This window comes from Trachinotus anak, unplaced genomic scaffold (genome assembly GCF_046630095.1).
Source record: "Trachinotus anak isolate AG129_WGS33_773 ecotype Australia unplaced genomic scaffold, CSIRO_AGI_Tana_v1 ptg000016l, whole genome shotgun sequence".
Classification (NCBI taxonomy): domain Eukaryota; kingdom Metazoa; phylum Chordata; class Actinopteri; order Carangiformes; family Carangidae; genus Trachinotus; species Trachinotus anak.
This window is the reverse complement of record NW_027273867.1, coordinates 3871264-3886774: the sequence shown is the minus strand read 5'-3', so window position 1 is coordinate 3886774 and position 15511 is coordinate 3871264. Positions and strand designations below refer to the sequence as shown.

General features: G+C 41.4%; 1 protein-coding gene and 1 long non-coding RNA gene across 2 annotated transcripts in view; one reads left to right on the top strand and one right to left on the bottom strand.

The window, feature by feature from the left end:
• Positions 1-15511, top strand: part of rpl15 (ribosomal protein L15) — a 397523-nt gene that overhangs the window by 58339 nt on the left and 323673 nt on the right. The window lies entirely within an intron of this gene.
• LOC139634448 (uncharacterized) lies at positions 668-14728 on the bottom strand. The gene is made up of 4 exons (XR_011693965.1): positions 14569-14728; positions 13373-13479; positions 10799-10924; positions 668-1591 (listed from the first exon to the last, which is right to left on the bottom strand). It is a non-coding gene; the product is annotated as an uncharacterized lncRNA (long non-coding RNA).

Genomic DNA, 15511 nt, shown 5'->3' with positions numbered 1-15511 from the left:
TTTAGTCAATATTGACAATATTGACCTGATGATGTCTTCAGCGTTTGTCAGTTCAGGTTCTGAGACTAATTAATATCAGAAAATATTCACGACAAAATGGGGACAAAGAGTTTGAAAAACATGAACGTTAACAAGGCGAGGAGGGTCTGAGAACAAAAGACCAGCAATGACATGCATCATGGGAAGTGTAGGATCCGGTGTTTTTGGAGCTACGTCCACAGTACTACATTTTCATTTAAAAATGTGTGGCTACTGTTTTAGCTCTGTATCAGAAACTATCTCCATCCATACAATCACACCTGAAAAGGCCATACATGACCATTCATGACCACTGGGCATGCACGAGCCAATGTAAACAGGAAGCAGATTGTCTACTCTGCAGTTGGTTAGTAGCAGAAAATACTATGAACAAGGAACAACAAAGGCAGTTGTAGCTTTATAATACAGATTTTAATTTGACAGCATTTGCTGGCAAAGACAACAAGGTCAGAAACACAATAAAATCGTTATCCATGTTGTTTTCACCACCACTGGTAGTCGAGGTTGATAAGACCCAACCAGGGAGCAACCATGGGTGTCTATGTCATTGTTTATAAAAGTCTTGGTTTTTGTCTATTTAGACTATAACGCAACATCGCAACATCATTTTCAAGCTAAAACTGGGCCATCAGCCTTTCCAAAACTGTCTGTTTTAGAGGCTCCAAAACTCTGAAGTTGTGTGGACACCAGGTGAAAATATGGAAAAAATGTAGCCTGAAACTCATTCAATTGACCAGTTTACTTTCTATTGTTGTTTTTCCAACTTTTTTGCTGTAATTTCTTCTGTATGTGCTTTTCAGAATATCCAAATAAAGAAATGCTGAATGTTGACAGAGGCTCATATAACAAAGGCTAGCCTAGAGGTGTCTACCGACTCCTCTGGCCCTATACACTGCTTGATACTCTATTGTGTTCACCTACTAGTTGCTGTTTGGATTTGGTGCTGGATAGATAGGGTACAGTGCGTTTACCAGAGCTACTGCTGCAAACAAGGTTGATGTCAGAGTCTTGGGGCCAGAAAACCAAACCAATGAGCTAAAAGAGGCCAAACAGTTCCACAGAACTGAAAGGAACTGCACAGTTGAATGATGATGACCTTTCAAATAATAAGTCATTTTTCATGACCCATTGAGAACTAAGAGTGAAACTGAGAGAGAAATAACAGCTATAAGACAGTGACTGTACTTTTGATGAATGTATTTTGCATCTCACTTCACAGTCAGATGATTTCATATCTGGCTGAGTCCTGGAGGTGGGAGGGGGGGGGGGGGACTCCAGTGCCAGGGCTGGTGTTGTGAGCTGGCCTGACATCTGGAGTTCTCATAGGAGGTCCAGAGGCACTGGCTCAGGAGTTTTGTGTTGAAGATGATTTCAGGCTCTACTTCACCTTCCTCAATAGAACGATCCTCTTCTGTGACTGTAGTGATGCTATGGTGCGATGTGGTGGACCAGTGGACTGGAGTGGCCCCTGGACCTGACCAGTTAAGAACCAGTTCTCAGACCTGTCTTCACAAACACATTGCTCCAGCTGCTGCATCTTACCGGTCCACATCTGGAACACATACATTCACCTCTTGAAATGGTCATTTTATTTACACATAAACATGTTTTTAATAACGACAGACCATTTTGAACAATGATGGGTTTTCTGAGTGATGACAGAGGCACCCAAAGACCTCTCTCATCCCGCCTCAGTGAAAGCAGTGGAAATGTGAGCCACAGCACTTTGAGCTGGTGTCCCTCCTCAAGCTCCACAGGCAGGAAGTGCAGGCTGTAAATGACAGGATCAGACCCCATAGATGGGTCTGATCCTGGCTCCTTTCTATTCAAGTGTCCCGTGGGTTTCCATCCGCTGGTTAGGGTGTATGAGGCTGAAGTTCATTTTAACCAGTTAGTCAGTGGATCAACCAATCAGAAGCAGAATTAATAAATTGAAAATGGATTAAATATTTAACTCATATAAGTCATATATTCTCTGATTCTAGGTCCTTGAACCAGAGAATTTGTTTCAATATATTTGGATATTAAACTGTTGATCAGACAATACAAGAGTTTTTCACCACTCAGTGTGGAAATTTTTAACAATATCTTGAATATTATAAAGACCAATAATCATCACTTTGCAAATAAAAATTTATCAGTAAAGAGCTACAAATTTTAGCAGGGTGTGGTCTGTGTGTTGTAGTGTTTGTTTGTGCTCTTGTGTGAACTGATCATGTCATAGTGTCAAAAAGCCCAAAGTTAGGTCACTGAAGTGCCACATCATTTCTGAAGTTATAGAAATTGGTCCTGGTGCTAAGACATGCTAATATCATCAGTACCTATATATTTTCTCTATTGTCATCAGTTCCATGGCTACTTCCTGACTGAGAGAGAAATTTTAAAGGCCAATATCAATGTCAGCAGGTGAGAATAATATTTTTAAAAACACTTGAGAAAAGGGAAAGTCAAATATACATGAGAGTTTTGCCAGTAAAACTTTTCACATACATATTGTTGCAATTTATTGCTTCACAATATTTTTGCACATATGACATCATACAGTACGTGCTAAATGATACGTGTGTGCTCAGCGTGGATGGTGTTCCCTGACTAGTCTGGATTTTGATTCTGTCGCTGAGGACTGGGGGTTGAACGTCCAGAGCATCTCTTTTGTTGTGCTCATTTGTAGCCCCCTATAGCCTCTCTGCTCCCTTTTACTACAGCTCTCCATCTCTCTGCTGATAAGACTGTACACATTCATTTTATGTGTCTTTGCTGGACTGGCTGTTGGTGAGAGAGAACATGGGTGGAGGTGGCAGCCTGGTTTGATTTTGGGTGAGTGGGGCTCACATGGGCTGACGTGGATGGAGGGAGAAAGATACCTGGCATCTTCTGCTTACTTTTCCTCTTCCAGGGTTTTGATCTTTTGAGTCTTTTGAATTACAACAGCTTCTTGACAATGCAGCAAATCAATAGCTTCAAAAGTCCTGAATTTTACAGGTCAACATGGGAGTTTTTACAACTACAGTAAGTTGTATAGAAGCTTATTGTGTCTGATCCAGCATAAGATACACAATGTGAGATGATAATAAGGGGGCGTCAGTGCACTAAATAGATAAATGAACATGAGGAGACTTGATAAATCATAAAGTCAAGGCTGATCAAAACAATGATCAATCAAAGCTGCGAGGCATGGCGAGGGAGCAGCACTGCCACTACGCTGATGATGACAAAGCTTATGAGTGTGTGCAAATATACAACAGTGAACAGAGCATCTTACCCTTTCCTGCTGTGCTGGGGAAAGTCAACCTGTTGGGTTCTGAAAGTGTCTCTATAGACTGTGGATGAACCTCAAGTGTACTTTGACACTGAGAACCTCATTATAGCATCATTCCAAAAATGATGATACATACCCAAACTGGATCTCCCGTTTCTCTTAGGAGTGCATCTGGTACAGGCAAGTTCTGAGTTTTTGGAGACAAACCCACAGATGTAGGACAAAATTCAGAACTTTTAATCTTAGGAGCCAAGCTCACAGTGTAGTGGTTCAAAAGCATAAAGACTTAACACCAAAAGTTTGGAAAGCTGAAAAAAACCCCATAATGTGTTATGTTACATATTAAATTCTGTTATATTTTAATTAGACTCTGCCTCACTGATCACCATAATCTTAATATTGGAGTTATTCCCCTCCTCAGTTCATTTACTTGACCTAAAACTTTACCCTGAATATGATGGTGATGGACGATGTGGCATAAACATTTGTCTTTTAAAGTCCGTTGCGGGCTCAGTTTGGAAAATAGCAGTAAGTCGTATCATATGAATCTTGAGATTGCAAGATTGAACTGTCTTTAGTGCGAGGTGATCGACGATGTAAACTGACAGTTTGTAATATGGCAGACTGTTAAAAAAGACGTAGGCTTCGTGAAGTCACCCACAGGTTTCTGAAGAGCAGTTCTGAAGCTCAGACTGGGCTGCTCTGCAGTGGCCATCTTGGCAGTACCTGACTCCGCCTAACGGCTAGCTAATCCAAAAATGGGCAAAGAGTTGGGGTTTGTGTGGAGCGGGACTTTGGTGCATGCGGGTTTAATAACTGCGGCAAACTAATGCTACCGTTAGCATCCTTAGCACAGCTGGGCATCTGGGCGTCTTGAATCAGAGACTAACCCAAGGCTCATTCATTTGCTGGCTAATTAGCTAGTTAGCAGGCTAAACTGAGAAGCCAGGCGTGGTTAGCACAGACACCAATACCTAACATATAAATAAAACAATAATAGAATTTCACTCAACTGAAGAAACAGGAGTGCAGACTAACACACGCTGTTAGTCAGTCAACACAAGCCATATTATTTGTCTGATATTTGTGTGAAAACTCCTCCAAAAGGAACAAAACCACCAACACAGGGGTCAGAGGTCACGTTTAGTGACTCGAATAAGATGAAGTGATGCCAAGCATACAGAGTGTTAAAATGGGAATTTACTTGCTTTTGCAGCCAGCATGAAATGGCCATTCAAGGAACTGCACTTCCTTTTAACAATTTTTGCAGCCATTAATTCAGCTCACCTTCTCACCTGCTGCTGCTCCACTCTCAGCAAATGTTTCTGAAACTGTGGGCCATGTGTTTGATGATGTTAAGCTCTGTTAAGTAATGATGATAGATCATATGACATTGTAGCAATGATGTTGATTTATTTTACACAGTGAAAATATGCTCCCAGCTACATTCCTGACTGCCATCAATCTAAGGAACTGCTGATAAGCTGTGTTCACTGTTCTTTTGAAAGGAATTCATCAAAAGCTGTTTGCACTGTGCTGTTTGCTGTCTCCCTTTTCTTTCTTTCTTCCTTTTCTTTTTTTTTTTTTTTTGGTCTTGAGTTTTTTGGGTAAGGACATGACTCACAGCGAGTGCCCCAGCCTCTAGCTCCATTATCAGCAGTCAATTAGCTGTGTTCAGAAAAGTGCTGGGCGGTTGGGTTATGACAGTAATTACTTAGAAATAAAAAAAAACCTTTTCCAGGCTTTTCTAGGGCCCACCCCCATTGGACCCCTGGTTAGTCTGTTGAAGACAAGAGAAGATCAGAGACGGTGACTGAAGCTTGATACAGGAATTTGAAACATCCTGGTCCTGTTCAGACCCTATTTCACTGTAGAGCTGTGCATTGATTCGCTCAGCTCCTCCTTGCCCTCCACCCTCTCTCTTACACACACAAACACACACACACACACACACACACACACACACACACACACACACACACGACAACTATCCCTTCTGTTACAGTGGACTGCATTTTGCAAACAGAAATCATGTTTGTGTTTATTTGCATATTGTGTGGGGAAGTGAGGAAAACATACTTCACACTGTTTATCCACCGTGATTTGAATGAGGTACATTAGGTACATCTATACAATCTAATGCAATCCAGTACAACTGTTCCACCATATAGTCTGTTTTTATTCAGTCTTTTTAACAGTGTCACAGACGTGTCAGTTCAGTAATGTTTTATCACTGAGGTGATAGTGGTGTAGTGTGTTATATTGAGAGGTGTTTAATATTCTGACTCCCTGGTGTGTAAATACACAGGACATAAAATAGAAACACCTGTAACACCTTTAACGATGACAACAATGTCACCAAAAACTGAACATTATAGGCATCATAAAAGCAGACTTAATGGCAATTGTATTTGATTGCATTGCAAACAAAACAAAGATCTTTGGCCACTGATCTTTGGGTAGGCAACATTGAACACAAGTCCTGCACATTGTATGTGCACCGCTTCCTTCAAAAAAAAAAAAAATACTATAGGTATTTTTCTGAGGTGTATATATTAACACCTGAGAACACACCACTATGTTTTCATTTTAAAACACATCTCTTTTGCTCCGTTTTCACCTCCCATCCACACTACTCCAGAGTTTTTGAGGCCTGAAAACGGAGCGTTTTTGTAAACGCTGCTGGCCCCATTTTCAGTTTGAAAACTCCGGGGCTGCGTTGTAGTCTGGACAGGACAAAACGGAGACGATGATGTCATAGACACACTGGGTCGCTCCACGATTGGGTCTGATCAGCCTCGACTACCAGTGGTGAAAGCAACATGGACAATGAATTACAAGTGTTACTGACCCTGTTGTCTTTGTAGTTAAGTGGAGTTCTGCATGTTAACTCTACAACTGTCTTTGATTTCCTCGTTTGTAATATTTTGTGCAACTAATCAGCTGAACACACCTGAGAGATCTGCTTCCTGCATGCCCAGTGTCCCTGAATGGTCACACATGTGTGTGTTTTCAGGTGTGGTGGTATGGACGCAGATCGTTTCTGATATGGAGCTAAAATGCTCGCCTGGACGGAGGTCAAAAACGTAGTAGTGTGGATGCAGCCTAAAACAACTCTACTTTGTTGCTCTGTTTTCTCATCTGATCATCAGTATCGTTGCTTGTGTGGTGGTGACAGTGAATGACCCTGTTACTGCAAAGTCTTTACTTTATGTCAACAAATCAGAGAAATGTACTAGCCTTGTTGTTCAGTGCCATTCATCCCCAGACATCACCTGAACAGCAGCTCTTGCAGCTAGTAACATTTGCATATAAATATCAATTGTCCCTGTTTTTACTTTCTTTACTGACACAGGCAAAAATGGCCCAAGGGCCTCCTGCCGGGTTAATCCAGCCCTGCACCCTCAGTATTATTTACAGAGACATAGAGTTTAGCCTCATTGATTGAAGTTCATCTCTTTTTCCATGCCAATTACTGACTAAATCAGTGGAATGCACATGCACATTCAGCGACTGAGGAAGTGAAACAGAGCATCGAGCACAAACAGCTCACTGTGCAGCACTAACAACTTCTCATTGCTCATCCAGCCTTATAAGGCATCATAAGAGCAGTACAAGCACGTTGTGAGCGCGTGATAATTACTACAATCATGATATCATGAAAACAATATGTGTGAGTGTTGAAGCAGGGCTCCACCATCTTTTATGAGATGCTGTAAAACAACCACTTGAGGTCAGTGTTGTTCTAAGTTAAGAGCCGTGTTTCCCGTGGGTTGTGTCGATGTCCTGAATCTGAGGTCAACACATACAAGCCCATCCAGTGACCTCAGTGAGGAGAGGCCATATGCTGCCTGAGCCTCAGAGGAGCCAGAGCTGAGATGACAATATGAGCTGAAGTGTAAGCAGTGACAGAGTGATAATGCCTGAAACAAAGGCTCTGTGAAGCATGGAGCAGTAATTTTCTATGCAACTGAAATACAATGAGGAAAATAGCTTACAGTAAACCAGTAGAAAAGGATTACACAAATGGTTTTATGCCATTTTTTTTGTACTAATGCAAATAGAATTTCAAGCCAAGTCTCTCATATGTGAAGACTGGTTTTGCTTGTATAACCATCTGCATGTGAGCACGGTAAGAACAATAGTTCTGATTACAATATGTTTTATTCTGTAACTGGAATTATTTCTCATTAATAAAATCACAGGTAAGATCAACTTTCATTGGGACCTTGTTAGGAAAACTCCATTTCTACTATTTCACCAACACCCACACTTATTTTTAGAGCCATCAGAATCCAGAGAAATCTTTCAGTTCCATTTCATTACCAAATTTTACTGTTTCATTATATTTTCTGTTTTCTTCCTGAATGGACTTTCTAAAATTATGAAATTTAGATCAAATGTAAAGATCTTAATCTCACAGTCTTCAGAAGGTCTACACCAGTGGGTTCCAACTCATGGCCAACCACCCCGTCACAATACAGAGGCTTTCTTGCCAGTTCATCATCTGTTTCTTGACCCTCTTTCCTTTTAATTCTTCCTGTTGCTAACCAGTTATCAGTTGTGATAGACACCATGGATGTAATCTTTTAGCACACACTCAGACTGAGATAGCAAACAATCTTGTCGCCGGCTGTGGTCCAGCCTATCATCCTATCATTGGCTTATTACAGTGATAAAGGAGTGAAAGAACCCACAGGTTGGGAACCACCACACAACACTGAGGATATGACCTCCGTTCCCTCAAACGTAGTTATGACCCTGCCGACTGCATCTTTAACGTAAGCTAGATCTAGGTATGAGTTTCCAACTTACTCTTAACTTAATCTTAATTAAATACATTGTATGATATTGTGCTAAAAACTTGAAGCTAAAGCAAACAGGTCCCAGGCTAAAAGTCAGCATCCTCACTAGCTGATGACTGAAATAAAAGAATAGCTTTTCATTTACCGTACCATATAACCCCACAGACTTATGTACTTCACTGATCATGTGCTCCTTGCCTTAGACTCTCTATGGGTCAGGAATGTTCGATTAATCATTCTACTATTATTCCAAATATGACATTCGGAATTTGATTTGATTTGAATGTTCCCAGTATGATATTTTTCCAAATTTTGCATTTCAGGTTATTTGGCTATTGTAAAATTTTTTTGGGAGTATTCTTTGGACGTGTACACAGCGCATTGGGATTATGCTTCTCAGTTGGGTTTTTTCAGCAGTTTGTGACACATGGCCTCTTACCTGTTCACCTTCGGCTCTGTGCGCTGTACACAAATCAACCAGACATCAGTTTGCAAGGGTGGGGCAGAGACACATGTCAGAAAGAGAAGCCCACATTTCTGCACAGATGGAGAAACACACCTCTTTCTGAACATTTTGAAAGCCTTGGATATCAACAGGTTTTTGGGTATGATGATGGATATTTGGAAATATTTCAACGCTGACCTTTTAAGCAGAGTTAATTCGCCTGCATGTAAACAGGAATATTAGTGGGATACTCATCTCCATTAGACATGTAAGCAGCTTGGCAGGAATATTGTCTTTTTCAGAATATTTGGAATATTTGTGCATGTTTTACTCCATGAACTGTGAGTCAAAACCCAAGGTTAATTTTCTGTCGATCAGGTAATCAATTAATCATTTCAAACCACTTCGATTCCAGATAATATGTGGACGTGACTACAGCATAAGAAAGATAAAAGCGGTGTGTGTGTGTGTGTGTGTGTGTGTGTGTGTGTGTGGACATAAATAGTCACTTCACGAGGACTGTGAGGAGGGAGTGTGAGGTCTCGGGACTCTGGTTGGTGAGTTAGCTGAGTCGGTGTGCCCCGGGGAGAGGAGAGGCACTGACCCGTGGCCAGTCCTCCTCCAGCAGCAGCACCCCTCACACATTATCACCCAAGTGAGTCATCAACAGCACGTCAACCTCACTGAGGGTCTTCATGCCAATCTTCCTATTGCTTTTTTAATCCTCCAGCATGCCTTGTTTGAGTGATTGCCCCCCCCCCCTTCTTTCTCTCTCACTCTCCTCTGCTTTATATCCCCTAACCCCCCCTCTCCCCTCACACACACACACACACACACACACACACACCACCCTCCCCTGTATGCTTCCATCACATTCTGCAGAAAAATTTGGAGGTCTGCCAACAGTATTACATTGCCGCCGTGCATGAATGTGGCAAGTGTGTGTGTCTGTGTGTGTGTTTGTGGCTCCTGTGCCTGCACTAGTGCGCACAAGCAAGTGTGTGTATGTGCAGACACGAGATGTGGGTTCGTCTGTTCGCCACTTTTAAGGACGCAATGTTTTTGGCAAACATGTGAATTCAATTGACGAGTGAAGGGAGGAATCACAAAAGAGGAGTGTTTGTGTGTGTGTGTGTGTGTGTGTGTGTGTGTGTGTGTGTCTATGTCTGTATGCCTATGCGTGTGTCTGGACAAATGGATGAATGGGCAACTGGGTTCACTGCTTTTAGGGCCTCGTTTGAGTATGTGTGTGTGTGTGTGTGTGTGTGCGCGTGCGAGAGACAAGATGTTGAAAAGAGTGAAAGAATGCAAGAAAAAGAGGTATTAGATGGGTGTTGTCTTACAAGCAACAACAGCACATTGCAGAAAGAGGCATTTTCAACCAATTTATTAATCCTTTTAGGCAATGTTCCCTGTTCAGAAATGCAAATTGAATCAATCTGAGTCTGACTTTTAAGACTTTCAAGTGGGATTTAATTAGAAGCTGAGGCGCACAGTTTTAATGAGAGAGGGGGTGGAGAAGAAGGAGAGACAGAGAGGGAGAAAAGGGGGGGGGGGGGTGTTTTAATGCTATTCCTGCGGGATCGGGGTGAAGGACACATAAACCCAACACTGACGCCTTTCTTAAAAGAAGAAAATTCCATCGTTCCATCCGACCATCTGTCCATCCGTCCCCGCTGCCCTTCACCTTTAGACTCAGCTGTTTACACCCGGGGAGGGGTTTGGCGCTCGGGGTCTGTTGGGTGACATTAAACAACACCCGATCCACTCCAAACTCCGCACATAGCCCTCAGCAGAAAAATTGCTCCACTTCCTCTGCCAGTGGTTTCTGCAATCTCCATCGCTGAATCCTTTGTCCTTTTTGTGTTGTATTACTTACTCTAATACCATTTTTCTTTTCCCTTTCTCCTCCTTCTACTTCTATTCCTCGCTGAGATTCTCTAACCCTCCTCATCATCCTCCCATCATTTTCCGAGCCCTAAGCTGACTGAGCCTCCCAAAGCCATCAGGTCTGATTGTCTGATCTCAAGGCATCGAGTGCGCCGGCTGAAATGAAAAATGAGGATTCCTCTCAGCCTCTATTTTTATTCTGTTTTCATTCTCTCTTTCATTCGTCTCTCCTCCGTCTCCCCCCTTTTTTCTTTTCCCACCTCTCTTTCACACTCTCCATCACGCCTCCCCAGCAGACACACACACACACACACACACACACACTCTGCTCTGCTGGCTCTTTCGCTCATGTTTCTTCACCTTTTGTGGCCTTCTGCGAGCCTGTCAATCTTCACCCATCCCTCCTCTCGTTTCCGTTCATTTCTGCCCTCCGTCTTCTGCTGGCTTGACTGGCAGCTGCTCTGGCACAGGAATATGTGAAGGTATCTGAGAGGAAGCAGGAGGCAGAAATCACTGGATAATGCTTCAGATTACTGCCTGAAAATTACAGTGTAAATATTTTGCACATATGAGGAACCAAGGAACTACAGTGAAAAAGGGCTTAACCATGGAATGCTTTATTTTGCAGCATGCATACCCTGTAACTACACTGTAATTACAGAAAAAAGGGGGTGAACACTACTAATCACAGTGTAAAAGCTGTAGAGTGGAAGACTGTATGTTGCAGCATATATATCATTGTACATGTACATCATGTAATTACAGTGAATAAGGTGAATGTACCACTTTACTTTACAGCCCACATACTCTGTGACTACACTGTTATCACAGTGAACTGGAAACTCTTCCTTTACAGCCACATATTTAATCTGCATTTTACGGACATAAAGATAACCTAGACAACTATAAAATGCACTCAGTTGGCAGTTTGTTGGGAACACCTAACTGAAGCTGATGCAGTGTGACGGCGGGAACACATTGCCTGCGTTGCGTGTGCGTGGCAGCTGCATTGCTGAAATTTAAATTATGTCAGTGGGGGGGCTGGCAAAGTGAGAATTTTATCTTTATATCTTAAGAATTATATATACACCTGTTTTTACTGAGCACATGACTATAAAAGACTCTTGACTCTTGAACTGTGGCGGCTCACACCTGTGCGTCTGTGCCTGCTGCATCGCTGCTACAGCTGTACCTTTCCACAGAGTTTGCAGCCTACTTGAATGTTGGATTTCTTTTCATTATAAATATTTAGTTTATTTAGTATATTTATTTTTGACAGAAAATTTCACTGAAATGCCACAGTCTCCATGTGCAGCTGCTACAATGGTTAAAAAAATATATTTATATATTTTTTTCATGTTTGTGACATATATAGATTTATCATAGACATAGACAACTATAGTGGAAAGTATAGATTTTATGTAATGTTGCTGGGATGATGTGAATATGACATCATCAGGTCAGGTGTTTCTATTATTTTGTCCACCCCACTTACATCACTGAGGGTAGACTCAATAACAGAAACACCTTTGTGTACAATGCAAAACACCTCAACATCACAGCATCACGGAGGACTGTTGCACGTGCAGATTTTCCCAGGCTAATATTTTGTTCCCCAGTAACAACAGTGGGAGCAAATTAAAAACATTAACATCATCAACTTCAGCGTTAACGACGTTCACGTTTATTACTTGCAGACGGATGTGTTCAGTTCCCCGAAAACATGAGCACATTCAATGAAAGCTATCACGTTCATGGCAACAACACAACGCGCTACACTAAATAATTAGACAATCACTGTAATCTAAATCCTTTCGAATCTCTATTCTTTATGTACCATTTTATTACAGTTGTGAATGGAGGTCTTTAAAAAGGCTCTTTTCTAATACCACTGCCCCCATTAAGCTTATTTTTCTTGATAAGGCACTTTGTCTTTCAGTTCACTTTGACCTTGCAGCTGATAATTACAGCCCCAGGACCATTATAATGCCCTATGAAATCAGTAATGCTTTATGGTAATGTTATTGTTTTCTCTGAAGCAAGAAGTGCAACAAATTTATTTTTTATCTCATCCAAATATCAATTACATTTTCCCCAAACTAAAACCTGAATGATCCCTCAACCTGTTTGTCCTCTCATATTGAGCTAAATCCTGTAAGAAATGGCAGAAAACGTGGCTGGAAATAACTGCTGCTCTCTGAGCAAAGGACCGGTGAGAGCAGTGATCAATCAGAGGAGAGACAACTGGCTCATAACTAATTTTCGAAGGGAACAGAGGATGTAGTGATTAACTACAAGGCGTCACGGAAAAATATGTGGTGTTATGAGTCACTTGTCTCATGGAAAATGTGAGTAATGACTTGTATGGACCTTTCTGAGTTAAGAGACCAACTCTGATTGCATTACAGAGGAATTTTGAGACAAAGACGGAATTCTTTGAAACCCCAATGGGCAAAGGACAAACACCTACCGATATCAGTTTCATGTCAGAACATAGTCTGCGATATCTGCCTCTGATATGCTGGACATGAAGCATCTTACTGATTACTGTATTGTGTTGACAAAGCAGTTAATTAATCAAGAACAATTTTGATAATGGTGGTGCACTGTTAAGGAGGTTCTGAGTTTGAAGCAGGGTTCTATTTTAGCAGCAGTTCCTCGAATGACCACTCGAGGCTGGCTCCAAAACTGAGTCAGTCCCCACAGACTCACATGTTCAAATGTCAAACTTTACAGCAGAAATAAACGCTTACAGCATGATACAAACAGGAAATTACAGACCAAAACAAACAATTTTGGCCAAAACAAACTCACCCTTTTGAATTCTATTAAGACTTATAGCTATACATAATTGAGGGCCACTTTGAGTGACAGGTGAGCGTATGCTTGCCACGAACCTGCATGCACCAAGTCTCTGCTCCGCACACAACCCACCTCTTTGCCCAGTTTTGGATTAGCGGGGAGTTCGGCGGAGTCGGGCACTGCCAAGATGGCGACAGTGGAGCAGCCCACTCTGAGTTTCTAAACCACTCTTCAGAAACCTGTGGGTGACATCACATCTGTATTACAGCCTATGGTTCTGAGTGGAATTTGCATGTTCCACAGTCATGCAGGTTAGGTTAACTGGTGACTCTAAAACTCCCATAGATATGACCCTCAAGGGATAAGTGGTTTGGCTAATGGATGGATGAAGGAATGTTGTATTGGTGGGCATTTATTTTACATTATTTGACTGTATGGAAAATAAATGGCAGATTAAACAAAAGGGAAATCATTGTTACTTTAGCTGTAATTTATTATGGAATGGATCAATACTACGCTGCTTGTTATGGGAAACCTTTACCTGACCTTATCATTCCAAATCATTTTGATGATATTCCACACAAGACTGTGTTACACAGGCTAGAATGAAGCGCAGCTCACTCTGGTGTAACATTTATTTTCCTGTGGAAATATGAAGCTACAGCTTAATTCAGAGACGCTCTCTGCTCTGTGCATACATCAAGTCACTTATCACATACTGACGGATTCCTCTCCTCTACTTGCTTGTATACTATTCTTTCTTTTACACCATAACTTAATATCACTAATAATAACAGACATTTCAATATCATTGACTGCCCAGAAAATGAATAAACTGTCTCTGCTCACAGGTTTTCTCTGCTGGATATTCAAGGTTAGTGCTCAATTACCTTTCTTTCTTTTGTAACAGGTAAGAAATAACTTAGCTGTAGAATGACTCTTTCAGTAAACACAGGTAATCACCAAACAACCTTAGTTTATATGGAAACACCAGTAGTAAAATAGATAAGTGTTAAACATCTCTTGTATGTGTGGTAGTATGAACCAAATCTGAATTATTCTTTATGAACTCATATCTCACTTGACATTTTCTCTTTCCCAGTGAATTCAGAAATGACAATAAAAAGTGTCAACAGTGATTATTGTATGAACTGTCATTATGGACTCATCCTTTAAAACACTCTCCTTAACCCACTGACTTTGAAGTACAGTGGCCTTGAGAGCTCAGTGCACTGCAGCTTAAGAAAACACATGCAAATAGACAAAACACAAAAATATTCAGAAAACAACTTGATCAATTTACAGACACTCGTACCACAAATACTCACAACACAATGGAAGTGTCTCAGCAGACAGAAGAAACAGTGATAAGGGGGCTCCTCGGTGCCTCACCTGGTAGTGGTGAACCCATCTACATGAGGAATTCATACATCTATCATATTGCATCAATGCACACTCGTTGTTCAGCACTTTTACCTTCAAAAGTTACAACTCATTGAACAGCCAGCTCCATCACTTTTTAGTGTCCCCTGGAAACACTTCTGTTGTGTTGTGAATATTTGCAGCACCTGTGTTGGCAAATTGAAGAAGTTGTGTATTGGATTTGCTTGTGTTTTGTCTGTTTGCATGTTTCTTGAGTTGCAGTGCGTTGAGCTCTCCGGGCCACTGTAGTGAAGAGCTGAAACAGGAATAACAGGCTGTAACCTTAGAATGCTAGCAACGATTAGCATTAGGTTGTAAATAGCAATGGGAATCCATTAGCTCCAGCCTGCTTGACACTGGCACACTGCTAAATGACTTTGCTTTAAACATCCCCTCAGTTAAGCCATACTTCACACAATTTATTCCCAACATGAATCTCAAACACATGTAACTCTGTTTATTCATTGCACTGACTTTAGCACCGGACTGTCTTTTCGTTTTACGGATGGTCTTCTTTTGATTGGTGCCCGTGTCTGTATGTTACTGCTAATATTTCTATTTCCCCGTCCCGTTTCACACCCAGTGTCACAAATCCATGGATGGCTTATTATTAGGTTTAGTAGATTTAAAGCAGCATGAAGCAATTTTTGAGCCACTTGTGGCAGTGCAACAAGCTGCAAACACAACATTAACATACTAAATTATTAAGTTGTTGTGGCTGGCATGTTGCATTTTTACACAGCCAGCTGACTCTGAGAAACCATAGCATTTATCCAGTATCTGAAATGACTGGCTCTTTGGCGGTCACATGTTTCTGCCAGTCATGTGTGTTGTCTGGGTAGGTAGTGG